Source organism: Lutra lutra, chromosome 14 (assembly GCF_902655055.1).
Source record: "Lutra lutra chromosome 14, mLutLut1.2, whole genome shotgun sequence".
In the NCBI taxonomy this organism is placed as follows: Eukaryota; Metazoa; Chordata; class Mammalia; order Carnivora; family Mustelidae; genus Lutra; species Lutra lutra.
Genome location: NC_062291.1, coordinates 6,867,505 through 6,892,550, shown reverse-complemented (window position 1 = coordinate 6,892,550; position 25,046 = coordinate 6,867,505). Strand labels below are relative to the sequence as shown.

Sequence of the window (25,046 nt, the reverse complement as noted above, 5' to 3'; positions counted from 1 at the left end):
GGGTGGATGGATGGATCAGGAGGTGGGAGTAGGTGGACCACCAAGGGATGGGTGGGTGAACAGATGGACAGAGAGTAAGCCACATTTGTTTGTTTCTTTGCTTGTTTTTAAGAAAACACTCTAACCCAAACTACCAAGTTCTGGGTTGCCCTTCCTTATCTTTGAATAAGTCTTCCTCAGAGTATGAAGCCCACACTTGGTTTATCTTCACTTTCACACTTTCCTCAAGTTTCTTCTTTGCTAAGAAGCTCCTCCCATTAGAGTGAATTTATTTTAGTTCTGCCCAAAGAGTCCCTAACTCCTTTCTTGTCTATGGTTTTAGTAGATCACAGTTCTTCTATGTTTATCTCAGGATAATTCTAACACAAATATTAAAGTAGGATAAGAATGACAGAGCCATAAATTCATGGACGTTTAGGTATTTTAATATATAGATCCACCAAAGAAAAGTTATTGTAGACACCTATTTAAACCAAAAATTTGGCTATCACTCAGCGATGCATTATGCCAGAAGCAAGCAGTCTTTCAATCCAGTAATCCTTAGAATCATACTGGGGAAACCAACAATAAAGGGAAAATCATATAAGCAGATAGAAAAAGATTTATTACATTCCAAAAAACAAAGGTAATAAATCTGCAGATCTCTTACGGGAAACTATGAAAGCACAATGCTTGATATCTTTAAACAGCTTCAAATTGTCAAACTAGAAAAAGATCCCTCAAAAATGAAGGCAACATACAGACTTATTCAGATAAACAAAAGCTGAGATAATTCCTCATCAGCAATCTACAAGACATGGTAAAAAATGCTCTTCAGGTAGGAGGAAATGGTACCACATAAAAATTGCGTCTTCACAAATGAATGAAATAAATATTCACAAATGAATATTCACCAGAAGTGGTAAATATAAAAGACTTTTTAAAAAATCATTTCAAAATTTTTACATAAGAGAACTGACAGCTTAAAGCAAAAATAACGTGTTGTGGGATTTATTATATACATAAAAGGAAAACATGACAAAAATAATTCAAAGGCTGGGAGAAGAGAAATGGAAGCATACTATTGTAAAAATCTTATGGTAAAAAAGTAGTATAATGGTATTTGAAGGTAGACTGCGGTAAGTTTAAGAAGCTTATTCTAAACCCTAGAACCATGAGAGAGAGAGAGAGAGAGAGAAAGAATAAAAGCCAATACTTGAAATAAAGTGGAATACTAAAGTATACTCCGTTAATTCAAAAGGAGACAGGAAAAAAGAAATGACAAGTAAGAGGACAAACAGAAAACAAAGAGCAAGATTGTAGATTTAAACCCAACAGTATGATAACTACGTAAGAAGTAGATGACCTCAACACTGCCAAGTAAAAGGCACAGTTTCCCGGGCTGAATTAAAAAACAAGATCCAACTCTGTTTTGTCTTCAAGAGTAGAGAACCCCACTTCAAGAATAAAGACACAGGTTAAAGTCAAAGGATGGGAAAGGATACTCCATGCAAACACCAGTCTCAGAAATCTGTAGTGGCCATATCAACAATGGACAAAGAGCTGAGAACAAGGACTATTACCAGGGACAAAGGAAGGAAGATGGGTGTCCCCGGTCATAACAGTCTTAGGTGATAAACAGGGATGGACAGAATCAGAATCCCCTGGAGGACTTACAACACAGATTGCTGGGTTCTGTCCCCAGAGTTTGTAATCCATTAGGGCTGGGGTCAAATCTGATCATTTGCATTTCTAGTAAGTTCCAGGGTAGTGCTGATACTGCTGTGTGCTGATGGGATCCACTCGGGAACCACAGCCCGACTCTCTTCTTTGTTTTTGAAGTGGATATGTCAGCCTTAACGGATAGTGTAATAAACTAGACAGATAAAATAAGGAAGTAGGGTATCTGGAAGTGTAGGTACTGATTTCCCTTACAACTGTTACTTGGGCTTGCCTGAGATAGGACTTGAGATGATCGGAAACCAGCATTTTGCCTTAGCCAACCAAGTGGGGAGGGGCAAGAAATACAGGAGAAAACGGGGTGCCTGGGTAGCTCAGTTGGTTAAGTGTCTGACTTTGGCTCAGGTCATGATCCTGGGGTCCTGGGATCCAGCTGCCTGGGGCTCCCTGTTCGGCTTCGCTCCCTCCCTTTGTCCCTCCCCGCCTTCTCTCAAGCTCTGCTTTCTCAAATAAATAAATAATCTTTAAAAAGAAAGAAAAAGAAATACAGGAGAAATATCTGGGGGTAGAAATAATGAATCCAGTTTGGGATTTGTTGAATTTTAAGTGCAGTACCCATATACCTTTCTTACTTTTTAAAAAAAAAGTCAGTGCTGTAGGTATATTTACGGCCTTCGTCCTTTTACCATAGTTAAATTCTGCGCCTTAAATGGGCACTTGCAAGCTGTAAAGAAAATCTACTTGAGATGTTTGCTGGCCCCAGGTGGGCACTTCTGAACTCCGCATTTGCATCGTCAGACGCTCGAGTCAGCAAAGCTGCACATTTGTCTGGGGCAAATGTCAGGTCCGTGGGGATCCGAGATCTAAGAAACAAGTAATCCCTGCGTCGTGTGCATGCAGGCGCGGCTGCCCGACGGTGGACCAGGCTGGCGCACGGAGATCTCCAGGCGACAGGTCCTAACTGTCGGCCATGATTTCATATAGTTGCAGGAACGGAGCTCGCCTCGGCCTCCTTTTCCTACCCACCCCTCTCACAGCGCCCGAAACGTCGTCGCTGCTTCCCTGCTGCCGCCCGCAGGCGGCCACGGACGGTGGCCACGCTGTCCCCCCCGGAGGCAGGGACTGTGGTTACGCGGTCCGAACTGCCCCCGCCGCGGAACGCCGGTGCGGAGCGGCCGCGGGCTCCCCGCGCAACGGGCTCCCGCTCTCGGCGCACCGGGAACCCGCGCCCGCCCTGTTGGCCGCGCCCCGGCGGTGGGCCTGCTCCGCAGCCCCTTCCTCGCCCGCCGCGCGGCGACGTTAGCGCGGCCCTTCGGCCCGAGAGCGCGACGGCGCCTTGTGAATCCTCACGGGTCGGGAACGTCTCTCCACTCGCCTCCTTTTCGGGGGCCGGGGCGGACGGTGCATTTCTTGGGGCGGCTGGAAACGGGCTCACCCCGCCTCGCTGGTCCCGGAGCTAACCCCCAGGCTCGGGGGAGGCCGCGGGAGGCGCAGGGGCAGGAATCCCGCGAGGACCGCGGCCCCGCGACCCCACCGCCCCCCGCCACGGCCACCGCCCGGCTCCCCCAGCCCCTGGGCGGTGCGCGCGCCCTGACCGGAGCGCCGGGCCCCGCGGGCGCGCGCGGCCGGCCTGGGGGCGAGCGGGGCGGGGCGAGGGGCGCGAGGCGGGGGGCGCGGGGCGTGCGCGGAGCCCTGGCGCGGGAGCCCCGGTGACGCACCAGTGACGTCGGCGGCGGCGGGCGGGATTTCCCGGCCCCTCCCGGGCGCCCGGCGAGACCCTGCCGCCGAGTGGGCGCGACCAACGTAAAAGGAGGGCGGCGGGGGTCCGGGGTCCCGCGCCCCGCACTCCGCCGGGCCCGCACGCGGTCCAGGAGCCCCGCACCGGGGGCGGGGAGCAGACGAAGTACTTTGGGTCTGGGTGACTTCGGTGGCGCGCGGGGCACGGGCACGCCCCCCGCGCCCCGCACCCCCGCCCCCAGCCTCACGTCGTCTCTCCCCGGCCCGGGCGGGGCTGCTGACGCGGCCCGGAGAGCCCGGGGGCGGCGGGCGGGGCGGGGCGCGCCTTCCCACCGCGAGCCCGTGAGCGCTGGGGCGCGCGGGAGCCGGGGCGCGGAGTCGGAGCCGCCCCCCGGCCGAGGAGCGATGCCGCGCGGTCTGGCCGCCCCCCGCGAGCGACGCGCCGGAGACAAAGCCCGCGCGTGAGCGGCGCGCTCGGCCCGCGCGCCCCTCTCCGGGTAAGTGGGCATCCGGCCGGCGGGACGGGCCCGGTGTGCCGTGGGGGAACGGACGGCCCGGCCCTGGCTCGCGAGTCCCGGGCGAGCCAGAAGCCAAAGGGCAACTCGGGCGGGAAAGTCCCTGCAACTGGAGACACGGTTTGGTGCGCGCGTCGTTCCGCCGCCGTCAGTGGGGCACGCGACACCCGTACCTGGGGTTCCCCGGCCGCCCGCCCCAGCCGGCCTTCGCGCGGCCGCACAGGTGGGCGTCGGCGGTGGGCGCCGGCAGGTGAGCGCGCCCCTCGAACCCACGACCCGCGGCTGGGCCCTCAGCGACCCCGAGCGCGGGCTTGGACCGACTGCTCCGAACGCTGGGCGGGGGGGAGGCTCGGGGTGGCCGGCGTCTCCGGATCTCTGGGGCTTGAGCGGGGGGAGGCTCTGGGGGCTCCTTTCCATATGTAGGTCGCGAACGCCCGCCGTTCCCCGGGCGGGGACGTCCCCGGTGGAAGAGGACCCCGCAGTGGAAGGGCTGGAGTGGCTAGTTGTCGTTTTATTTGTGAAAATGTTTCCGGCCCGTGCTTGAAGAAGCCCTCGGGATCTCGCAGTTTCCCAGGACTCCTTCCTCGGAGCGGTTCGGCGGCGACAGTAGACGCCGGGGCGAGGGCTCCGTCCCAGCGGCCTGATGGCGTCTGTCCCCGAGGCTGGTGCTGAAACCGGCTGCGCTCGCCGCGCGCAACCAGCGGCATTGGGGGAGCTTTGGCTGAATCAATTGCCTTAGAAATAATTGCGGGAGGGTGAGGGGGCAGAGGAGTGGCTGGAGAAGACTTCTTAATTTGGGGGGATTTGCCTATTTTCGTGTATTTTGGGCTAGGGTGTCAGGAAATCGAAAAATGTTGAAGTTTGATCAAGTGATAAAGCGCATCCTGAACGCCCGGCCTCCCCTCCCCAGCAGGGCCGGTCTTCGTCTCTTTCTGTTTCTGTTACCTCCCAGGGGCGTAAAAGGCTGGCACGGGGCCTGCCTTTTCAGTGAGAGCAGAAGGCCTCCTGGGCTGCGTGGTGCTGCCCATTAAAACGTGTCAGTCTTGACACCATGAGGCTTCTTTCCCACGGTGGGACAGACAAATTCAGTGGTAAATGCCTCAAAGCAGCAGCGAGACCCGGGCTCTGTGGCTGGCTTCTTGATTCTTTGGGGAAATCCTTTTCCTGACTTTTGCGTGCTGCGGGGGAAGGGAGGCGCGCCGCCGTCTGATCTGGCCCTGTTCCCGGCAAGAAGCTACTGTGGGAACAACTGAGACGTTGAACGGAAAGCCTTTTTCAGTTCCAAGAAACAAGACATAAACTATGAATTAATTTTCAAGGGTGGACTTGGCTCAGTTATCAGTGTGGATAAAAGATGGATATGACACTTAATAAATGGTAGGTATTCATGTAAATACAGGGTTTATTATGGTGCTTGGCTAGTTAATGAGTAGCCTCACCGTGGGGTTATTAAGCTGAAATAACTATTTAGGACAATGGCCTTCCTGTTTGCTCCTCTACCACCAATCCTCAGCCTCCTTAACATAAAATTGCCCAAAGGGAACCTGTGGAAGATGTCTGGCCAGCCGAGACATAGCACAACAAAAGGGTCGTTCCCAGGAGTCGCATGATCGGCTAGGCAATTGCTTTTGACATTTCTTGGGCAAGTTGACAGTGGAGAAACCAGGAAAAAGGTTTTCCCATATTCATTTTGCAGTCTTTAAAGGTAAATTTATTGACAGTATCCAGAGTCCCCCTTATCTCAGCACATTCTGTGAAATGGTGGAACATCAGGTAGGAACTCGGACACTGTTGTCCCCCTTGGTCCCTGGGGAAGCAAGTGCTCTGTAGCTGTCTCAGGAGGTCTGGCTTGGGCTGTAGGAGGGGTTGGGGAAAACGCCCTCCCATCCCCCCACCCCCCCCACACACAACTGCTGCTTACTGAGAAAGCCAAATGGCTAAGAAAAGACAGAAGTCTGCAAGAAAATTCATTCTCGTTTATTTATAGCCACATCTCACTATCACATTGTTCTTACCTTGATTCATTTTTGTTCTACTTGAAAAGGGGAGAATGCCTAATCATGCAATGCGTGTCTGTGGATTGCCCTTTTTCTTCATGACATTTTGAGACAATGTCTTTAAGATCTTACCTTTATGAACATATACTGTTCTGTAATCTCACAGATTTCCCCTTTTTATTGGTAAATAGATATGGTAGACGTGGTCTGGCGTGGAGACTTATTATTATACAGGTAGAGAGAGTCTTCGTTCAGTGTTTTTAAACCAAAAATTAAAACTTAACTTCTTTAGTACACCAAAAATACTACAAAAATATCCTTTCCCTAGTAGCCAGCAAGGGTATTTTAACTGAAAATCGGAGACGCTGAGTGTCAGCAAAGAAAACCAGGGAGGCCAAATACATAACAGCATAATACGACTGTAAGATTTTAACTAGTTCTTTCCAACCATATGAAGAATAAACCAAATATCTTAAATAAATTAGCAGAAGTGAAAAAATGCAAATGAAATTTCCGTTTAGGGAAGGAAATAGAGGCGAGAATTACTGCTGAAAGAAAAAAATCACCATAGAGGAAAACAATGGGTACTGAAGGGAGGGTCGTTTCAGTAAGCTAGCTGGAGGGTTCCAGGTCGCTTTAATTGTTGACGAGCTTTTGTTAGGTCAAATGGTAGGTGACATGCAATGAGTCTTCCTAGTGGAACCCAGCAGCCAAAATGGCAGTTCTGGGTGGATGGGTTAAAGAAAGGTTGCTCATGGACTGGGCTCCAGTGTCCTAGGAGGAGTGAGGACGTATATGAGGCTGTGGAGAAGCCACCGGCCCCTGAAGCCCTGAGGTTGCCGGATATCTGCAAGCAGGTCACCCATGGCCCAACCTCAGAGGGCCAGACGGGGCGGGAGCCCGGGTTAGTGGGCTGTGGGGCGGAGGGAGGACAGACAAGCTTCAGGTCCACAAGCCACTTGAATTTAATCCTCACCCCATACATCCAAAACTTCTTTTTAGCAGAAACAACTGTCCCGGAGTGTTCGGGCAGGGTCCTTGGTGGGTCGTGGTGACTTTTTTAAAGAACCAAGGAAAAGCATATGCAAATGCAAAGGGGGAGCACTCGAGCCAAGCAAGGGGAGAAACGGTGATGTGGGGGGACCGCTCCCGGGGACGGCGCATGGCTCCACTCACAGAGGCGCGGAGTTCCTTCTTGCTCTGCTTTCTCCAACCGTTTCACCCTGGGTCACCAGGTTGGGTCTCTCCAGTGGGACGTGCGGTGTGAGGCTAAGGAAGAAGAGAGAGACGGCACCCTGGAAGCTTCCCTGGGGCCCCGCTGACAGTCACATGCACTGCACTAAGCAGCGGCCCTGTGCCCACTCGCACCACCTGTGCCTGCTTTCTCTTTAGCGCCCGTTTCTTCCTGTCATTCAGGTCTAGGTTGCAGCTCTAGGACTTCTCGGCCACCCCCTGCTCAGGGTCACCACCAAAGGAAGAGGGCCAGGGAGATAGCAATAGGAAAAAAAGGAACCTCTTATTGGAATATCTTTTCAACTACAACAAAAGGTGTTAATATAATAATATGAAAAATGTACCTCTCCCCATAGATGCACCACCTGAATTCTACTGTATTCCCTTCTGGTGTTCTAGCCTACAAATATGTAAAGCTGAGAGATCCTCACCAAAAACACGGTGCAAGTATGAAAGTCCAAGTAGGAGAAACGGAATTTGAAGCAGAAAGAAAAGATGGAGGGAAGGCTGAAAGGGGGTTAGAAAGCAGAGCGATGTACAAAAGTTGCTGGAGGCAATCCGCTGGGAGCAGGTTACGTCAGTGGGGGCCCAGGGGGCTCCGTGGCTCGCTTCTGAACACTGTCGGAGAGGCAGAGGCAGGGGTGGCAGACGGTGGGTGGTGCTGGCAGATGCTGGCAGTCTGGGTTGTTGGGGGCAGGGGGGCAGATCTGGCAGTACATGGGCGGGGGAGCCAGCGTTTGCTGATACCCCCTGGTACAGCCCCCATATAGCAAGGTCTGCCTTCCAAGTCAACAACAGAACCCAGAATCGAATCACTAATACACTTTCAAAAAACCGTTTTCTCCCCGCACCCCAATACCCACTGTTATTGGGAAGTTCTGGCATCCTAGGACCCCCTCCCATACATACACACACAGACTGAATCTTTGCTGCCTGATGACCTCCTTTTTGTCTGTAAGACCCACTGTCACAGTGGCCTCTACCTTCCCATCTCTCCTTATCTGTATGAGGGTCCAGGCACACCCAAGGACTGGTATCCTTCCCTGACGGGTTTTTCTAGCCTGATCTGGGGAGGCATCTGCCCTCTCCTATTGCCCTGGAGTACCTGCTGTGCATGCCCTCGGAGGGAACTGTAGGAAAGGAAAAAAGCTTTTCCTCTACCCTCTTAGGTTTAGTGACTGGAGCCTGTGAATTAAAGTGACAACAGGAGAGATTAACAGGAGAAAAAGAGCCAAATTAATAGGAGAAAAAGTTTATTATACATACACACGGGAGCTTCACGGGCAAGAAGAGAAATCCTGAAGAAGCAGTTAAGCTTGAGAGCTTATATATGATCTTTTAAAAAGGGAAATTAAGTTGTGGTAAAGGGACAAGATAAAAAGGAATATGGGCTTTTAGGAGCGGTAAATTGTGAGAAGGTAAATACAGGGGAGCAACTTACAGAAGATCAGAGTTATTTTAGCAAGGTTTGTTTGTACAGACCCCATCTTGACGCCTGCTTTCTCTCTCCAGTGATGGCAGTGGTGTTCTCCCTCCTGGTCTGGGAGATGGAAGGGATAAACTCCTCCACAAACAGAAACGTGCCTCTTGGCAGGAAGGGCAAAGCCAGGGAGGTCCTCCTGCGTCTGCTGTTTCTTACTTGCATTCGGCTCAAAATAGTCCTTATGCCAAAGTGGCATATTTGGGGGTGGTATTTTCTGAACGCCCTTCGACAGGTCCGGCAGACCTTTCCTTGGTCCCTTCGAAGGGACACGACTGCCCAGCAGTGCCGGAGCTCCTCTCGGGCCGCCGGTGTCTGGGAGGCCACAGCAAGCTGCTGACGCGCTCCCCAGGATGACTCATTCTTTCTGTGCTCAGGCAGTTGCAGCTCTGTCTCTTGTTTATGATTCCTTTGTCCCCTGACGCTTTCGAATTTGATCTGACGCGGCCACACCATCTCTCCCTGCATGTGGCTATCAGGGATTACTGTTGATTAGCCTTCGGGGACAACCTGTCTGTCCAAGGTTGAGTTTGGGCGGGCGGGGGGGGGGGGGTTTCCCCCAGACCTGGTCACCCTCCACCTACCCCCAAGCTCTGGTGGCCTGAGGCAGGAGGGCTGGGCCCTGGCCTTGCTGCCCAGTAACCATGGCAACTCACCTAAGCTGCCCACACAGTGGCCCAGGGCCCCAGGCCACTCTTGACTTCCCTCCGGTTCTTCCTGCCCTGCCTCTCCTTGGGCCTCTGTTAGCTGTGAAATGTGGCCCGTGGTGGGGTCTCTTGTCTTTCTCCTCACTGTCTGCCTCGTGCTGGCTTCTACGCTCCCCAACCGCGGGACTCTCCGCGTGCGAGGGGACAAGGAGCAGCCAGGGGAAGGGGAGACAAAGTCCTGCCCTCACAGAATTGACATTCTAGTAGAGGGAGCAGGCTGGTAAGAGCAAGCCTGAGGATCAAAAGTGAGTTCAATAATAACTTAATAATGAGCATCTCAAAATGTGACGAGTGCTTGGGAGAAAAACAAAATGAGGAAGGAAGATAACAGAATTCCAGGGAAAGACTACTGCAGATTTTAAAAAAGATACTTCTGGAAGGACTCCATGTTGGGATCCAAGAAGGAGAAAGGAAAGGGACTTGTCTCCTAGGTGCAGAGGCAGCAAAAGTGGAATGAGATGACAATGTGCCGGCCACAGACGGCTTCTGCCCAGCTGCTTTCCTCGATAGCCTCCACCACACCCCAGCATCCAGGGAAGCTAAAAGGAACGTTTGGTCTGACTCAAGGTGGAGGGAGAAACTTGTGGCAAAATAACACGCAGCACCAGGATCTCCCTGTGTTGTGGATATCCCACCCATCCAGCCGCTGGACTGAGGGGCCGAAAGGAGGCCATAGGGAAGGAGCCCTAATCCAAGGGCATTTGAGCCACCCAGAGCCCTCCAGAGGTGCCCCTTAGAGGCCCGATCAAAGACCTGGGGGCTAACCAGAGGAGGGAGCTGTCACCCTTCGGCTGCTCCGCTGTGGACACGGGTGGGCTGGGAGACAATGCTTCGTGGAATCCTGCTGTGTGACCTGGAGGGTAAACCGTGAACTTGCATCATGACAGGCCCCGTCGGCCGTGCCTTCCATTTTCACACACCTGTTTTAGGAATCATTTCGTGGTGGCATACTCTGTCTGGAAAATTCCAGGCAGAATCGTCCGTGGCTCCCAAACCTGGCTGCGTAGCAAAGTGACTTTGAGTCATTTTCCAAAATCCCACCTCAGCCCTGGGCGTCTGACTCAGTGGTTCGGAGCTGGGGCCAGGGAATCTGTGTTTTTTGAGTTTTGTAAACCACTGAAGCGGGTAATTTCCGCAGGTCGTCCTTCCGTGTGACTGAAAACCCCCAAGCTCCCCCCAGCGGTCCCAGACCAGTTCCTATGCAGGCCTCTCCCCCCAACCCTTGGGTGGGTGAGACCGTGACTCCCCACAGACACCAGAAGGCCAAAACCCCTGGAAGAGGAAGAGCTCCTTTCCCAGCTGGACACGGGGCTCTGTCCACCCCTCCTTTCCACAGGACAGCTCCACTGACCCGGAAACCAGCGCTTCGCCCTGAAGATCTAACTGCGTCTGTGCGCAGCATGATGACCCCAAAATACACACCCCTGCCGCCGTCCCGCAGCTCCCGTGGGGCGGGCCACAGCAGCTCCAGGGGTCTGGCAACTGCAGGCATATGATCCGGCCTCACCCTTCTTTGCTGAGGCTCAGGGAGGATCATTAGTCACTGAGGAGACTTGTGAGCGCTACTAGGCCAGCAGGCAGGAGCCCAGAGATGAGTAAAGGGAGGTCCCGGGTCTTGAGGAATGTACGACACAGCCCAGAATTAAGAACCTGAACACAGTGGGACACCACACACAGTCTAGGTCAGGAAAGGCTTCCAGAAAGAGGTCTCGGGACTTGGCCAGAGGGAAGGGTTGCGTCACAGCTAATGAACAGTGAAGACTTTGGAGGCTGCGAGTTTTTGTTTAAGCAAATAATGATAATAGCAGCTAACATTTATTGAGGACCCTCTACAAGCCAGGCTCTAAGTGTCTTACATGGTATTAAGTGTGTATTTCCTCAAGGGGGTACTGGGAGGCTCCATCACTTCCGAGGCAGCCAACTCCTGATCTCAGTTCAGGTCTTTTTGATCTCGGGGTCATAAGTTCAAGCCCTGTGTTGGGCTCCATACTGGGTATGGAGCCAACTTAAAAAATAAATATGTTCATACGTATTTATGCCTTGGCAACTATGGTTGGAGGAAACACAGTGCCCCCAACAGCAAAGATGGCCACAGTGGAACCTGTAACTGTGTTAACTTACAGAGCAAAAGGGATTTTGTGGATGTGGTTAAGACGCTTGAGATGGAGAAAGTATCCAGGATTATTTGGTGGATCCGATGTAATCACGTTTCCTTATAAAAGGAGGACGGCGGTGTCCGAGGGACGGGACGATGATGCTGGGCTGCTGGCTTGGAAGGTGGAGGAGGGGCTGTGAGCAAGGTGTGCAGGGAGACCCTCCCTGGAGCCTCTAGCAGCCCTGCGGACAGTGTGCTTTCTAACACCAGAGCTCTCACATCACAGATTTGGGTTGTTGAAGCCATAAGTTTGTTGTCCTCCGTTGCAGCAGCCATAGGAAGCTCATACTGACTCTTCCTGGTTTACAGCCAAAGGAAACAAGGGGCTGAGTACTTTGCCCCCATGGTCACACAGCAAGCAAGGAGAAGATCCAGCATTCCAAATTCAGCCTCTTGGCTCCAGATCCTGCACTGGCTCCCTCTTGCCCGTGTCCTGCCTAAAGGATGGTCGGGAGACCCGGGAGCTTCCAGAGATGAACCCAACAAGGCAGGCAGGCAGGCAGGAGCTGGATCCTAGGTCCTTTTTGGTTGAGGGGAAGGGTAGCCTCTGCTGTTTCTTTGCCCGAGCTCCTTTCCAGAGGTTTGCTCACGTCCATGCTGACCGTGAGTGCCCCTACCCGGGAGGCGAGGCAAACTCCCCGTCCCTATTCACACCGCTCCACCTGACGCCATGTGCAGCCCGAGCTGTGTGCTGATGCACACCTCCGCCTTCCTCCATCATCGTGTGGTTTTAAAGCGCACGATGGCCTGGCGGTGAGGGGACACTCTGGTTAAATACAGCGTCCCTGTGCATATTAGATTCTCCTGTCTCCAAACATCTGCCTGTGTCTCGGGCGTCTCTCATCCGTTCTAATTCTTTAACATAGACAGTTCTTTATATTGGGGGTCCTTCAACATAAAGCATCATCACCCCTCGGTCTTTGACTGAAATAAGTGGTTGGAAGAATTTTTAGACAGTGTTTCAAGTTTTGTGTTTTGTTTTTTTTTTAAATATTAAGCGCAGTAATGCTTCCTGGAACCACTACCCCAGCTATGTCTGCTGAAGTCGTATTTCGTGTATCTCACAGACACTGCCTAGACTCTCGAGGGAGCCCTCGCAAACATTTGATTGGCGTCTTGTGCTTTGCCAAAAGCATTCCTGTGACCTGTCCACTTGATCTTTCCAGAAGCGCTGGGAGGCCTGCATGCTTATCCCCATTCTTGACTGAGAAACTGAGCCTCAAGTGTAAGCAGCCAAGGAAGAAACTCGGGGCTTCTATACGTCAGTTGCATTCTGCTGCCTCTTGGGTGGAAAATGGCCTCAGACACCCTTTCGGGGCCATAGGTTTCCAGATTCCAGGTCAGGGGTGCCCCTCCCAAGTACAGAAATGAGATGCTGGGGCATCCACGCACCATCACCACCTATCCGTGGCCCCACCTGCTGGACGGAGCGCGTGAGACCCCCCCAGGCCTTTGACATGAGCGCACCCTAGGGCATAGCTTGGATGAGGCTCACCAGTGTCTCGGGGCACAGGTGGGCATCCTGCAGGGGACCCACAGGGATAATGCTTGGGGACGTGACCCTGAGTGAGCACAAGCTTGCAGCGAGCATGGGCTCCCTGTGTGATGAAGACAAAGGGAGGGCAGGCCTGCCTCCCAGCATGAGCTGCTCGCCTCCCACAGGTATCCCCCGGGCTCTGGAGTTACTCTGCACTGCTGGCCGAGCGTCTCCCAGCACAGGTGTCCTAGGAACAGGTGAATCCTGGCCATTCTCTCTCTTCTTTCTAGGTGTCCTCGGGGCCCTCCCTTTCCGTAAGCCTTCTTCACATAAATCAAAATCTCTGGCATCCAAAACATGTCCCCCAAGAGGGCTTTTGAAACCTGCTTTGAAAGAAAAAAGCAGAATGCCTCCTTGTCTTTCTGTATTCCTGCTTTAATAATCCCAGTCCCCCCTGAGGCAACGTGGGTCCCCTGGCTGGCAGGGGACGGGTGGGAGACAAGGGAGCACAGGGAGAGAAAGCACAGAGCGATACGTCAGGACATCATCTTGCTGCACAGAGCGCCGGTTTCTCCCCTCCCTCGTCTGGTGGGCTTTCCTACACAGTAAAGGGAAAGACCCTCCCGCAGGGTCCCCCAGAGAGAGGGCCCCCAGCTCTGACCCACGAGTCCCCTGGCAGTGTGGAGCTGCCAGCTTCTCCACCACTAGCTGCCCAGCTAAAGGCTTTAGCTTCTGCCAGGGGGTCCCCAGAGTGACTGCGAGAGGTCTCTGAGTCCAGGTCCAGCCCAGGAGCCCCGTGGAGACTGAACGTGCAATGTCAGATGCTCATCTACTGCTCATCTGCAAGTGTGTGTGACATCCTTGGGATCAGGAAGATGACATGAATTTGAGTGTATTCCTGAACTCTTTATGTCACTCTAAATCTTCTGAGTCGATAGATACTAAAAGAACTACCATAGGGAGGCTACATTTTTTTTTTTAATTTTAGAAGAGACCTTTATGCTTTAAAACCACTGGATCCCTAGTCTGTGAAATCCTTTCCGTTTCGAGCAGTCTTTGGTTCATTAACAAATGTTATGGTAGATTTTCTAAAATACCGCACATTTATTTGCTCTCTACCTTTTTCTGCGTTGCGTTCCTATATCAGCTGCTGGCTTCAGAGCTGAAGAATTCTAAGCAGCCTTACTCCTTCTGCAGGGACCTGGCTGGAGGATTTCCAGAGGACGGGTCTTCTCCGTGTAGGGAGAGAAGATGTTTTTGCTACATCTCAGATTTGGGAACTCATCTTTGCATCTTATGGAAACTTTGTGGGTGAGCTGGACCGTGTGTATGTTTTTCCTGCTTCTTAAAGCCTTATTATCTTCATTAGACTTTTCCCTTCTCAGGTGCCTCTTGCCAACAACATGCTGACTTCTGGCTCAAAGGAGAAATAGCCAGGGCCAGCCTCCCAGGCAGACTGTCTTGCTCAGAGACAGCCTTCCGGTGCCGGTGCTGCATTTAGGGGTGGGTCGTAATGCGCCGCGATTGGGTCAGTGAACAGATCCTACGGTCCACGGCTTCCTTGGCTATTGGGAAAGGTAGAACTTCTCTCCACTTGCCTCTAGCCACAGCCCAGCCACTCGCCACCCTCACCTGTACCGCTCAGGGACAGTCACCCCAGACAACTACTTTGCAGAGGTCATCAACAGGCTGCCAGTGCATTAAAGAAAAACTCACATCAGACTCTATCTTTTTTTCTGGAAAATACCCAGATCACTTTCAGACTTATTTAATGTGTCTTTTTTTTTTTTTCTTCACTGCTGCTAAAACATTCTCCTCCGTGCATAGCTCACAAGTCAGTCTGCAAAATATGAATAAACACCTTGGAGAGATCCATTAACGTCTGTAACACATGATCAGCAGCGTTCGTGGGTGACGGCCTCTGAGGTCAGGCTTCCTTTCTCTTTTGAAGACAGGTGTCTGAGCAGTCATTTGGTCATAAATACTCCTGAACTAGAATGAAAACTCTGTGACTAATTTTCTTTGTTTGTTTTTTCATCATGATCAAGCCATGAGGTTGTTATCTTTTCTCAGAAAGTCGAGTGATGGGGCGCCATGGTGGCTCATTTGGTTGGGTGGCTGCCTTCACCTCGGGTCATGATCCCAGGGTCCTGGGATCGAGCCCCGCATCGGGCTCCCCGCTTAGTGGAGAGCCTGCTTCTCCCTCTCCCTCTGCTTGCTGCTCTGCCTGCTTGTGCGCTCTCTGTCCGTCTCTCTCTCTGTCTGTCAAATAAATAAGTAAAATCTTTAAAAAAGTCAAGACAGTTTCTCAGATTTCATGTATTTGCTAAGTTGTCTTGTTGGTTTTGTTCCTGCTTGAGGCATCGTACTTGACTCTGCTCTTTTGCGGACAATGACAGACTGTTACAAAGGGAACCCCGAAATGCAGGGACGGAAACTTGCTCGCAGTCAGACAAGTAACAAAACTTGAAATGGGATTAGAAGTAAATCTCCTGGCTTCTCAGCCACCCTTCCTATCTGGAAAAACAAAAAATAAAACCCTCTTTTTCCAAACTCTTTGTCCCCAGAACGAGCGTCGGAGCATTCTGACTGCTCCTACCTGGCTTGAAGGAGGATTCTTGGACTCGGTCTGGTAGCTGGTTTGCAGAGAAGGTGCAGGGTTTGCACGAAGCTGAGAAGTCTGACCCGGGAGTCCTGCCTGCAGGAGATGCTCTCCCGCGGGGAAGGAGCTGGCCTCTCCCCGCAGCCCGCGGACCCTCTTGGCTTGCGGTCCACCGCGTCCTCTCAGGGGTTCTCTTAAACTCATGGGACACGGCCCCGGATTGAAGTTTTCATGCCTGTCGGTGCCATCATTTGGTCAGCTGAGGAGTAATTCCTGCGTCACCACTTTCAGAAGAATGAGAAGACAGGAATTGCACGGGAGGTGTAGATCGCGTAAAGTCAGAAGTCATGGGAGCATCCTGGGGTGCCTCCCCTGGGGGTGTGAGGGTCGGGCTGTGGTCTGTTGCGTCCAGGAGTGCTGAGTGACCGAGGCGTCCAGCCCACAGAGCGGCGGGTGGCTGGCTATGACAGCAGTTCAGATCTCCTCTCCCATACAGTGGGCGGGCCAGGCTTCCCAAGGGGTGCTGGGCTGTGCCCACACCACTCCGGGTGGCTCTCGTGTATGACAGGCAGACCCCCGGGGCCTCACACTGGCATCTCAGCCATCAGAATCCCCAGGACAAAACGCCTGGTTTTGTTGGCTCTGCCTTGACAGGGCCTCTGCTCTGCGGACCCCGCCACAGAGGTGGCCTTGGCCGACCTTGGTCTGCTGTGCTCAACAGCAAAGTCAAGCACTTGCCGTGCTCTGAAGGTGTGTATCTGACAGCTTTCAGGTGCTGGGGGTTTGAGGATCGTTTTGAAACACTCTCACAAGAGAATTCTTTGGTCTTTTGGATAAAGAGTGTGTGCTTGATTTACGCGAAGTTAGGGTGACGGAAAGGGGACCTCAAATATCTTAACTGTTGTCCTATTTGAAAGAAAGGGAAAGGGCTCCTGAGTGGCTCAGATGGGGAAGCATCTGCCTTCGGCTCAGGTCATGATCCTGGGGTCCTGGGATGGAGTCCCGCGTCCACTCCCTGCTCAGTGGGGAGCCTGCTTCTCCCTCTGCCTGCTGCTCCCCCTGCTTGTGCGTGCGCGCTCTCTCTCTGCCAAATAAATAAATAAACATCTTTAAAAAGTAAAAAAAATGAACCTAACAAATATCCTGTGCTCAAAGAGTTGGCAGTCTAGGAAGGAAGAAAACACATATTCACCACTACTTGAGTACCAGAGTACGAGGTCTCAGGCAGTGAGGACAACGGAAAGCCTAGAAGCATCACAGTGATGGGCAGTGGCGCTCTGCTCCAGGGGCCACGGGGGCAAGCCAGCTTAAGAAAGTTTTGTTTGAGAGGGTGGTAGCGTCTGAATGAGACCCTGAAAATGAGCAGAGGCAGCTTTTACCGGCAGGAGTCGGGCTGGCGAACAACTAGCGAAAGCAAAAGATGACAGTGGCAAAGTTCAGGCACCTACAAGCCAGGGCAGGCAGCCGACTCTGAGTTGGGATTGGAATTATTTAATTTTGAATATCATACGGAGGAAGCTTGGTACCAATTTTTCAAAAGCCTCTCGTATATTTGACATTTCGGAAGAAATTACATTACATTAAAATGTGGATTCAGAAATAAAGTATCTGAGCCTCTGCCTCCTCTTGTCTTGTATAAACGTCAGGTTGACTCATGAAACATCAAGCAGGTGTTAAAACTTCTGCACGTCCAAGTAGAGCAAACGCGAATTCCATTGGAGGGGTTGCCCGGCCGCCTCCCGGTCCTGCTCAGTTCCGTGGGGGGCCGGTTCAGTAATGAACTTGGGGGTGCTCCCGCTGCCGCACCATCAGTCACGAAGGTTCCAACGAAACAAGCTTCCGAAGAGGCGGCTGGGTCACGAGTGACTGGTGAGCTGCAGAGAGCCGGACCCCGAAGTGCTGGGACCCGGCGCTCCGACCGGGGGACTTGCACGGAGGCCCCAGAATCACAGAGGGCTGAGGCCTCTGTCACGGCAGCGGAGGGAGCAGCTGCGTGAAGCGGACGGGCAGCCGGGGCTGCTGCGGGAGCCTCCTTAACCCGGACCCCGGCCGGCGCGGGGGAGGCCGCATGGACAGGCTGGTGTGAATCCCACTCCCCAGACTGGGGTGTGGGGGAGCAACGGGTTTTTCTGATTTTCCCGTAACTCGTCTTTTGCTGAAGCGTCCATCCCTCCGGCCGGCAGGGCACTCCTGTCTCGGGAGTCCCCAGCCGTCCCCAGCCTCCCGGTGATTCCCCGGAACTCAGGCAGGTCCGGGGTGTGGCAGAGGGGCCCCCTTGGTCCTTGAGGCATCTCGAGGACCAGGTGACTGTGAGAACCCATCAGCTGGGTACGGCCCTTGAGGCTAGTGGCTCTTGGTGGTCTCAGGTCCTGCCTGGGGGCACAACAGTCTCCTCCAGGAACCACCCCCCCCCACCATGCCCTACTCGGGCCCCCACCCCCAGCCACCCTGGGCTATTGGAGAGTGTCGCCGTTTGGTCGCGGGGCAGCTCCTCCCTTCCTGCTCTGCAGCCGCCCTACAACACGACTTCTTTCCCACACGAGGCTTAGGCTTTGGAAACAAAAGCCAAAGACTCCCGAGTGTGTCTGCTCCTTAACCTACCACCCCTGCCTCTCCTTGAACGTGAGCGGGTGAGGTGTAGGTCAGCAGCTGTGAGTGCCATCCCATCGCTCGTGTCCGAAGGTATGGATTTGGGGTTTCTTTCCCTCACTCTACTCCAAGCGGTTAGCTTTCTCCCTTACATGATTGTTGTTGTTTTTAAGATTCCATCCATTTGTTTGAGAGAGAACACGAATGAGGGACAGGGGAAGAGGGAGAGGGAGAGGCAGACTCCCCGCTGAGCGGGGAGCCCCATGTGGGGCTTGATCCCAGGACCCCAGGATCGTGACCTGAGCCAAAGGCAGATGCTCCCCGACTGGGCCACCCAGGCGCCTCTCTCCCTTACGTGTTAACATACCCAGAAGGCTTGCAGTTCCCGGCAGAGTCCCGGGGAAAGCAGACAGTCCATACCCCAAGAGCCCCGGCAGCCTGCTCCTGGCTGCCTCCATCCTGCTGATAACGGCCACTTACTGATGGCCCCCCCACACCGTGCCAGCTGGTTTTCTAGACCTTTCAGTCACATTACCTTGTTTAATCTTAAGAACGGCGCCATGGGGCAGGTATAATTATGCCTGACCCTCAGGATTTTTAGGGCAGTAAAACTATTGTGTAGGACACTCTAACGATGGCTCGACCTGTCATTATACATTTGTCCAAACCCACAGAATGCACAGCACCAGGAATGAACGACAGTGTGATCTGTGGGCTCTGTGTGGTTACGGTGCATCCGTGCCTGGTGGGGAATGCCATGCATGGGGGGAAATCTCTGTATTCCCTGCTCAGTTTTGCTGTGAAACTGCTCTGAACAATATATTTTGGTTTTTTGTTAAAGAGATTGAAAAGGTTGCAAGAGAAGGTTGGGAAGGTGGGAAAGAGAAGTAGTGTCCTGGGCCGGAGAGAGACAAGGGAAGGGAGGACAGGCCTGTAGCTTTGTGGAGGTCACAGGAAGGGATCAGTCCCCATCCCTTTCACCAAGATCCCCCACACCTTTGCCACATGGGGCCCTCCCCTGCCGTCTGGTAATTCCTTCCTCGGCAGCCTGGCAGCCCCACCCGCACTGGGTCCTCGGCGGGCTCTGGGTCCTCCTGGGAGCTACTCTCAAAGCCAGCTCTTGCCACGGTTCCGGAAAGTCAGCCGTGTGTTACGGATCTTCCAGGAGCCGGTTTACTCACAGTCTTCCTTGAAGCGTTTAGGAGCCTGTTTGCAAATCGCAATCTTGATCACGACGAAAAACAGGTGGCTGGAGGTGAGAGGGACCGGGATGGAGCTGCAGACCGCAGAGCAGGCTTGTGTGGTCTGTCTTACTACTAAAAATCTAGCAGGAAGCAAATGAGATGGGAAATAAATCCCTACACACAGTCGCACACAAGATGTAACGTAAAATCCTGATCCTTTGGAACACAAACTTGTTATTTCTTTAAAAAGATTAATTCTCGGGCACCTGGGTGGCTCAGTGGGTTAAGCTGCTGCCTTCGGCTCGGGTCATGATCTCAGGGTCCTGGGATCAAGTCCCGCATCGGGTTCTCTGCTCGGCAGGGAGCCTGCTTCCCTCTCTCTCTCTCTGCCTGCCTCTCCATCTACTTGTGCTCTCTCTCTGTCAAATAAATAAATAAAAAATCTTTAAAAAAAAAAAAGATTAATTCTCCAGGAATGTGCAGATGAGTAGCTTGCCGAGGAATGTTTATAGAAAATGCATTATTCTGGAATAATGGTAGGCACTGAAATATGACAGCACTTGTCCTTTTCTCAATTAAAAGTTACATGGAAAATTCAGATGTGTCATTTTGCTCTGACAATCAGACACTTCCCGCCTTGTAAAAATAGCTCTTCTTTTGAAATAATGTCACGTCAAAATGGGAGTTGACATGGTCTGAAGTACTACACTGTCTTTCAAAGGACTCGTTTGGGACCCATGGCCCCTTTCTTCCTTCTGATTTCTCCCTTTCAGCATGGAAAAAATCTATCGTAGGCCACCATTGTGTTTTGGCAACAGATACCTTGTCTGATTTCATGGAGTAAACCCCATGGACTGGAGTTTTTGCCTCAAGATGAATCATACCTCACGTCTCACCCACACGTGATTTTTTTTTCTTGGATCGTGGTGGATATTTTCAGCTACAAATCCCCTCAACCACGTCTCACCAAAATGACTAGGAGGAGGAACTCCCAACAGAGGAAGAATTCAGAGACTGTGACCTCTGCCACAGAATTATTACATATGGACATAGACAATATGTCAGAAAGGGAATTCAGGGTAACAATTATCCAGGCAATGGCTAGGTTGGAGAAGACCATTTGTGGCAACATAGAATCCCTAAGGGCGGAAGGGAGAGCTGATCTAGCAGAAGTTAAAAAGGCTATCACTGAGATCTAATCTAATCAAAATCCTCTAACAGCTAGGGTAAGCAAGGCAGAAGATCGAATTAGTGATCTAGAAGACAAACAGATAGAAAAGAAGGATCAGGAGGAGGCCTGGAGCCCACATGTGATTTAAATGACACTTTGGATTTAAAGATGGTGCTGGAGTAAGATTAAGACTCTGGAGCTGTTGGGATGGGGTGAGTTTACTTGTCATGTAAGAGAGACATGAACTTTGGGGATCCAGGGGGCGGAGTGCTATGGGCGAATTGTGTCTCCCACCAAATACAGAATGTCACAGAATGTGACCCTGTTTGGAAACTGGGCCTTGAAAGAGGTAATTAATGGGGTCATGCAGATGAGCCCTGATCCAATGGGACTGGTGTCCTTATAAGAAGAGATTAGGACACAGACCAACAGAGAGGGAAGGCCACTTGAGGACGCAGCAAGAAGGCAACCATCTGTAAGCCAAGGAGAGGCACCTGAGAAGAAACCAACCTGCCAACACTTTGACCCTGGATTTGTGGCCTCTCCTACTGTAAGAAAATAAGCATCTGTTGCATAAACCACTAAATCTGTGATTCTTTGTTATGGCAGCCAGAGCTGTCTAATACAGTCGGAGAGAGCCAGAAAGGAGGAGAGAGAGCTGGAGGAGGGAGGGAGGGTCCAGCTATATATCGGTATGTGTGAAAGGGTCATACACCCTCTCCCCCTGCTGCGTGAGAACCCAGCCTTGCTAACCTCCTGGCTCTGCTACCCTGCATTGCAGCTGTAGCTAATTAAGTCAGTGGCTTCAAACAGCACATCTATTGTATTATAGTTCTAGAAGTCTGAAATCTGAAAAGGGTCTCACTGGGCTAAAATTAAGGTGTTGTCAGAAGTGCATTTGTTTCTGTCTTGCCTTTTCCAGCCTCCAGAGGCTGGTTACCTTCCTTGAGACATGGCCCTCTTCCATCTTCAGATGTAGCACCTTAAAATCTCGGACTCTGACACTGACTCTCCTGCCTCCCTCTTTCTCTTGTAAGAACCCTTGTGATTACATTGGACCCACCCAGATAATCCAGGGTAACCTCCTTATTTTATTTTATTCTTAAAGATCATATTTATTTGAGAGTGAAAGGGAGCACGAGCAGAAAAGCAGACTCCCTGCCAAGCAGAGAGCCCGATGCAGGGCTCCATCCCAGGACCCAGAGATCATGACCTGAGACAAAGGCAGACACTTAACTGACTGAGCCTCCCAGGCATCCCTAACCTCCCTATATTAATGTCCACTGATTAGCAACCTTAATTCCATCCGCTCTTATTTCCTCCTTGTCATGTTACATACTTACAGATTCTGGGAATTAGGACATGAGCATCTTGAAGAAGGCATTTTTCTGCCCACCTATGACACCCTGGAAACCAGATAAGACAATGTATGTCAACTGTATTGTCAGGTGACATTGCTTATGGTCAAAATGTCCCCCGAATAGTAAACTACTCATGGACTGGAAGCAGTGATGAATGAACCTCACACACCCCCTGTAGATACTTCACTTTGGGCTTTCCCAAGTTTTGGTAACTTTTTTAAGTGGCATGTCCCTGTGGGGACCTGGAAGCTATTTTGAAGAGATACTGCTTCTGTGGGCAGGGGTCTTCTGTACCAAGGTGGCCCCCACACCCACCCATGTAGATGTCGTCTCCTTGCACTGTGCTACTGCTTGGGAATGGCTCCTGGACACTACTAAACCACAGTAAGAACTTCTGAAGGCCCCTCATGGGACATCCTGATACTGTCCTGCCGGCCAGCTGGGCCTTCTGCCCTTGCCTTCATGAATAGATGGAGACCCATTTCTGTTGTAGTCTTGCGAGTCTGAAGGTTTGGTAAGTCAGCTCGGCATTGCACCGAGCGAAGGCAGTTGGCTTTCTTCTTACAACCAGGGAGGAGCTGTATTAGTCTGCTTTGTATCACCAGTGGCTTGAACAACAGAAATTTATTTTCTCACAGTTCTGGAGGCAGAAGTCCAAGGCCACATTGCCTGCAGTTGCTTTCCTTCTGCTATGAAGGACATTACTGACACTTTTTATGAAACTTGAATGGAGTCTGAGGATCAGCTGATAGGGATATAGCAGTGTACATTGGCCTGACTTTGAGGGTTGTGTTGTGGTTGCGTAAGAAAGTGTCCTTGTCTTCCGGAGACCCATGGTGCTGAGGGGTAATAGAGACTCGGGCTGGCAACTTACGCTGGAGTGGTTCAGAAGAAAATCCCTGGTGCTGAACTTGCAGCTTTTTTGTAAACATGAGATTGTTATAAAATTTTAAGTTTAATGTTAAGGTCATCTTTTAAAAAGATTTTGTTTATTTTAGAAGGAGTGGGAGAGCACGAGTTGAGGGGGAGGGAGAGGGAGAGTCCCAAATAAACTCCAGGCTGAGCATGGAGCCCAATGCAGGGCCTGATCTCATGACCCTGAGATTATGACCTTGAGCCAAAATCAAGAGACAGGCACCTCACCAACTGAGCCACCCAGGTGCCCCACAGTAAGACCATTCTTAAAGAGTAAATGATGCCAGTGAGCACACGAACAGTCTCTCCACATCAGGAGTCATGAGGCAAATACAAATGAAAACCACAACGAGGTGCCACTTCCCAACTACTGGGAGGGCGATAACCACCCCCTAAGTGGAAAATAACAATGTTGGTGAAGATACGGAAAAAATGGAGCTTCTTACATTGCTGGAGGGAACATAAAATGGTTCAAAACAGGTACTCAGACAAATGTAGGTATGTGCCTATCAAAGCAGCAGTAGTCACAATAGTCAAAAGGTAGAGACAGCTCATGGTAGAGACATCCATCAAAGAAGGATGGACCAAAAATTGTGGAGCATCCTTCAGCTGTAGAAGAAAGGAGGAGCTGATGCGGGCGACAAGGTGAATGTGACCCCAGACATTATGCTAGTGGAATAAGCCAGACACAAAAGAGCACCTGTTGAGTTCTTTGATTTATACGAAATGTCCAGGTAGGCAAAACCACTGAGACAGAGAGCAGTCAGATTCTGGTTGTTACCAGGGGCTCGGGGGAGAAGCGCTTACTGAGTACGGAGTTTTATTCTGGAGTGACGGAAATGTACTGAAATGAGATAGAGCTGGTGTTTGCACAACATCGTGAACGTACTGAGTGTTCGCTTCAAAATAGTAATCATGTCAGGTGAATATCACCTCAACAATTTTATTTAGAAATTCAAGCATTTCATTGTAAGTGGTCTTACAGAATGGTAAGAGATGAGATGCTGTTGCCAGCCTCTGGCGTCTTCAGAAACAGTGTTTCCTGGAACTGGTCCCAGAGGACGGAACGGCCTCGTCTTCATTGGTTAGTTCAGTCTGTCTGCCAAGATTACGGTTTCCCGACAGGGCACGATAGACCATGACCTCTGAGCCCACGTTCCAGGGAGCCACCAGAGTGAGGGGAGAGGGCTGTGCTGGGGGACAGGAGAAACCGTCCCGGAGAGAGGCAGTGCATCCAGACTCATGACAGCCACTGGTTTTACTGGGCTCTGACATCGCAAACTGCACTTGAACCTGAGCACGTGGTGGAAAAGGATCCAGCTGGGGAAGGTGGACAGAAAACCTGGCACGAACCGCCTTTCCCGGATCACAGGGCATGACCCAGCGAGCGTGTGCGGGCGTTTATGACCACACAGTTTGCGATGTGCGGAGTCTGGCTGACCCTTGACCTATGCAGGTTTGAACCGTGAGGGTCCACTGATGCGAGATTGTTTCCCATAAGTACAGAGCAGCACTGTGAATGTATTTTCTCTCCCTTATGATTTCCTTCATCATGTTTTCTTTTCTCCAGCTTAGTTTATTATAAGGATACGATATAAAACACATTAAGATACAAAGTAAGCGTTAGTCACTGGCTGCCGGTCGGCTGTGGGTACTTAAGTGCTGGGGAAGTCGGGAGTTACAGGCAGATTTCAGGTTGCAGGGAAGGTCAGCGCCCCTACCTCCCGCATGGCTCGAGGGTCAGCTGTGCATAGTTCAGAGCCTGTATAGTCCTCTGTCCCTGCAGGCATCTCCCCGAGAGCGAGCCCCACTCTCTCCCCAGTGGCAGCGGCCAACAGCTTCACGGAAGACTGTGCTCGCCACACCAGCCGCATCCTCGTTTGGTGCCTGTGCTGACCCGGGACCTCCTCGGTCTCTGTTTTGCAGAATTTCACTTGATGAAGCCCCAGTCAGGGTCCTAGCAAGTTTGTGCCCTTTGATCCGTAAAGAATAATTTGTTGTTTTCGGGGGGATTTTTTTCCCTTTTCACTTTTTATTGGCCATAGGGGAGGGGGTCTCCTGCCTGTCACCAGAGGTGACAGTTTCTTCAGCCACTGCAAGCTCGGACCTGGGGGGTCTTAGGGCGGGCCAGGTGCACAGCGCATGTTCCCATCATCTCAGGGGCACTGGGTAGGTAGGGGGTGACCTGGTTGGTCATGTGGCTTATTTGGTGAAGGGGCTGAGGGGAGCAGAGTGACATCGAAGCTCCCAGTGGTGAAGGACGT

General features: G+C 51.8%; 1 protein-coding gene across 3 annotated transcripts in view; it reads left to right on the top strand.

The window, feature by feature from the left end:
• The first annotated feature begins 3,432 nt into the window (after positions 1-3,432).
• The window catches only part of GNG4 (G protein subunit gamma 4), a 67,688-nt gene continuing 46,074 nt past the window's right edge, over positions 3,433-25,046 (top strand). The window contains exon 1 of one of the 3 annotated variants that reach the window (XM_047702730.1): positions 3,433-3,893. The gene's annotated coding sequence lies outside the window, so the exon portion shown is untranslated. Of the gene's footprint in view, positions 3,894-3,927; positions 4,162-25,046 lie in introns of those variants that run through there. The other 2 variants (XM_047702726.1, XM_047702727.1) reach the window with 2 other exon arrangements.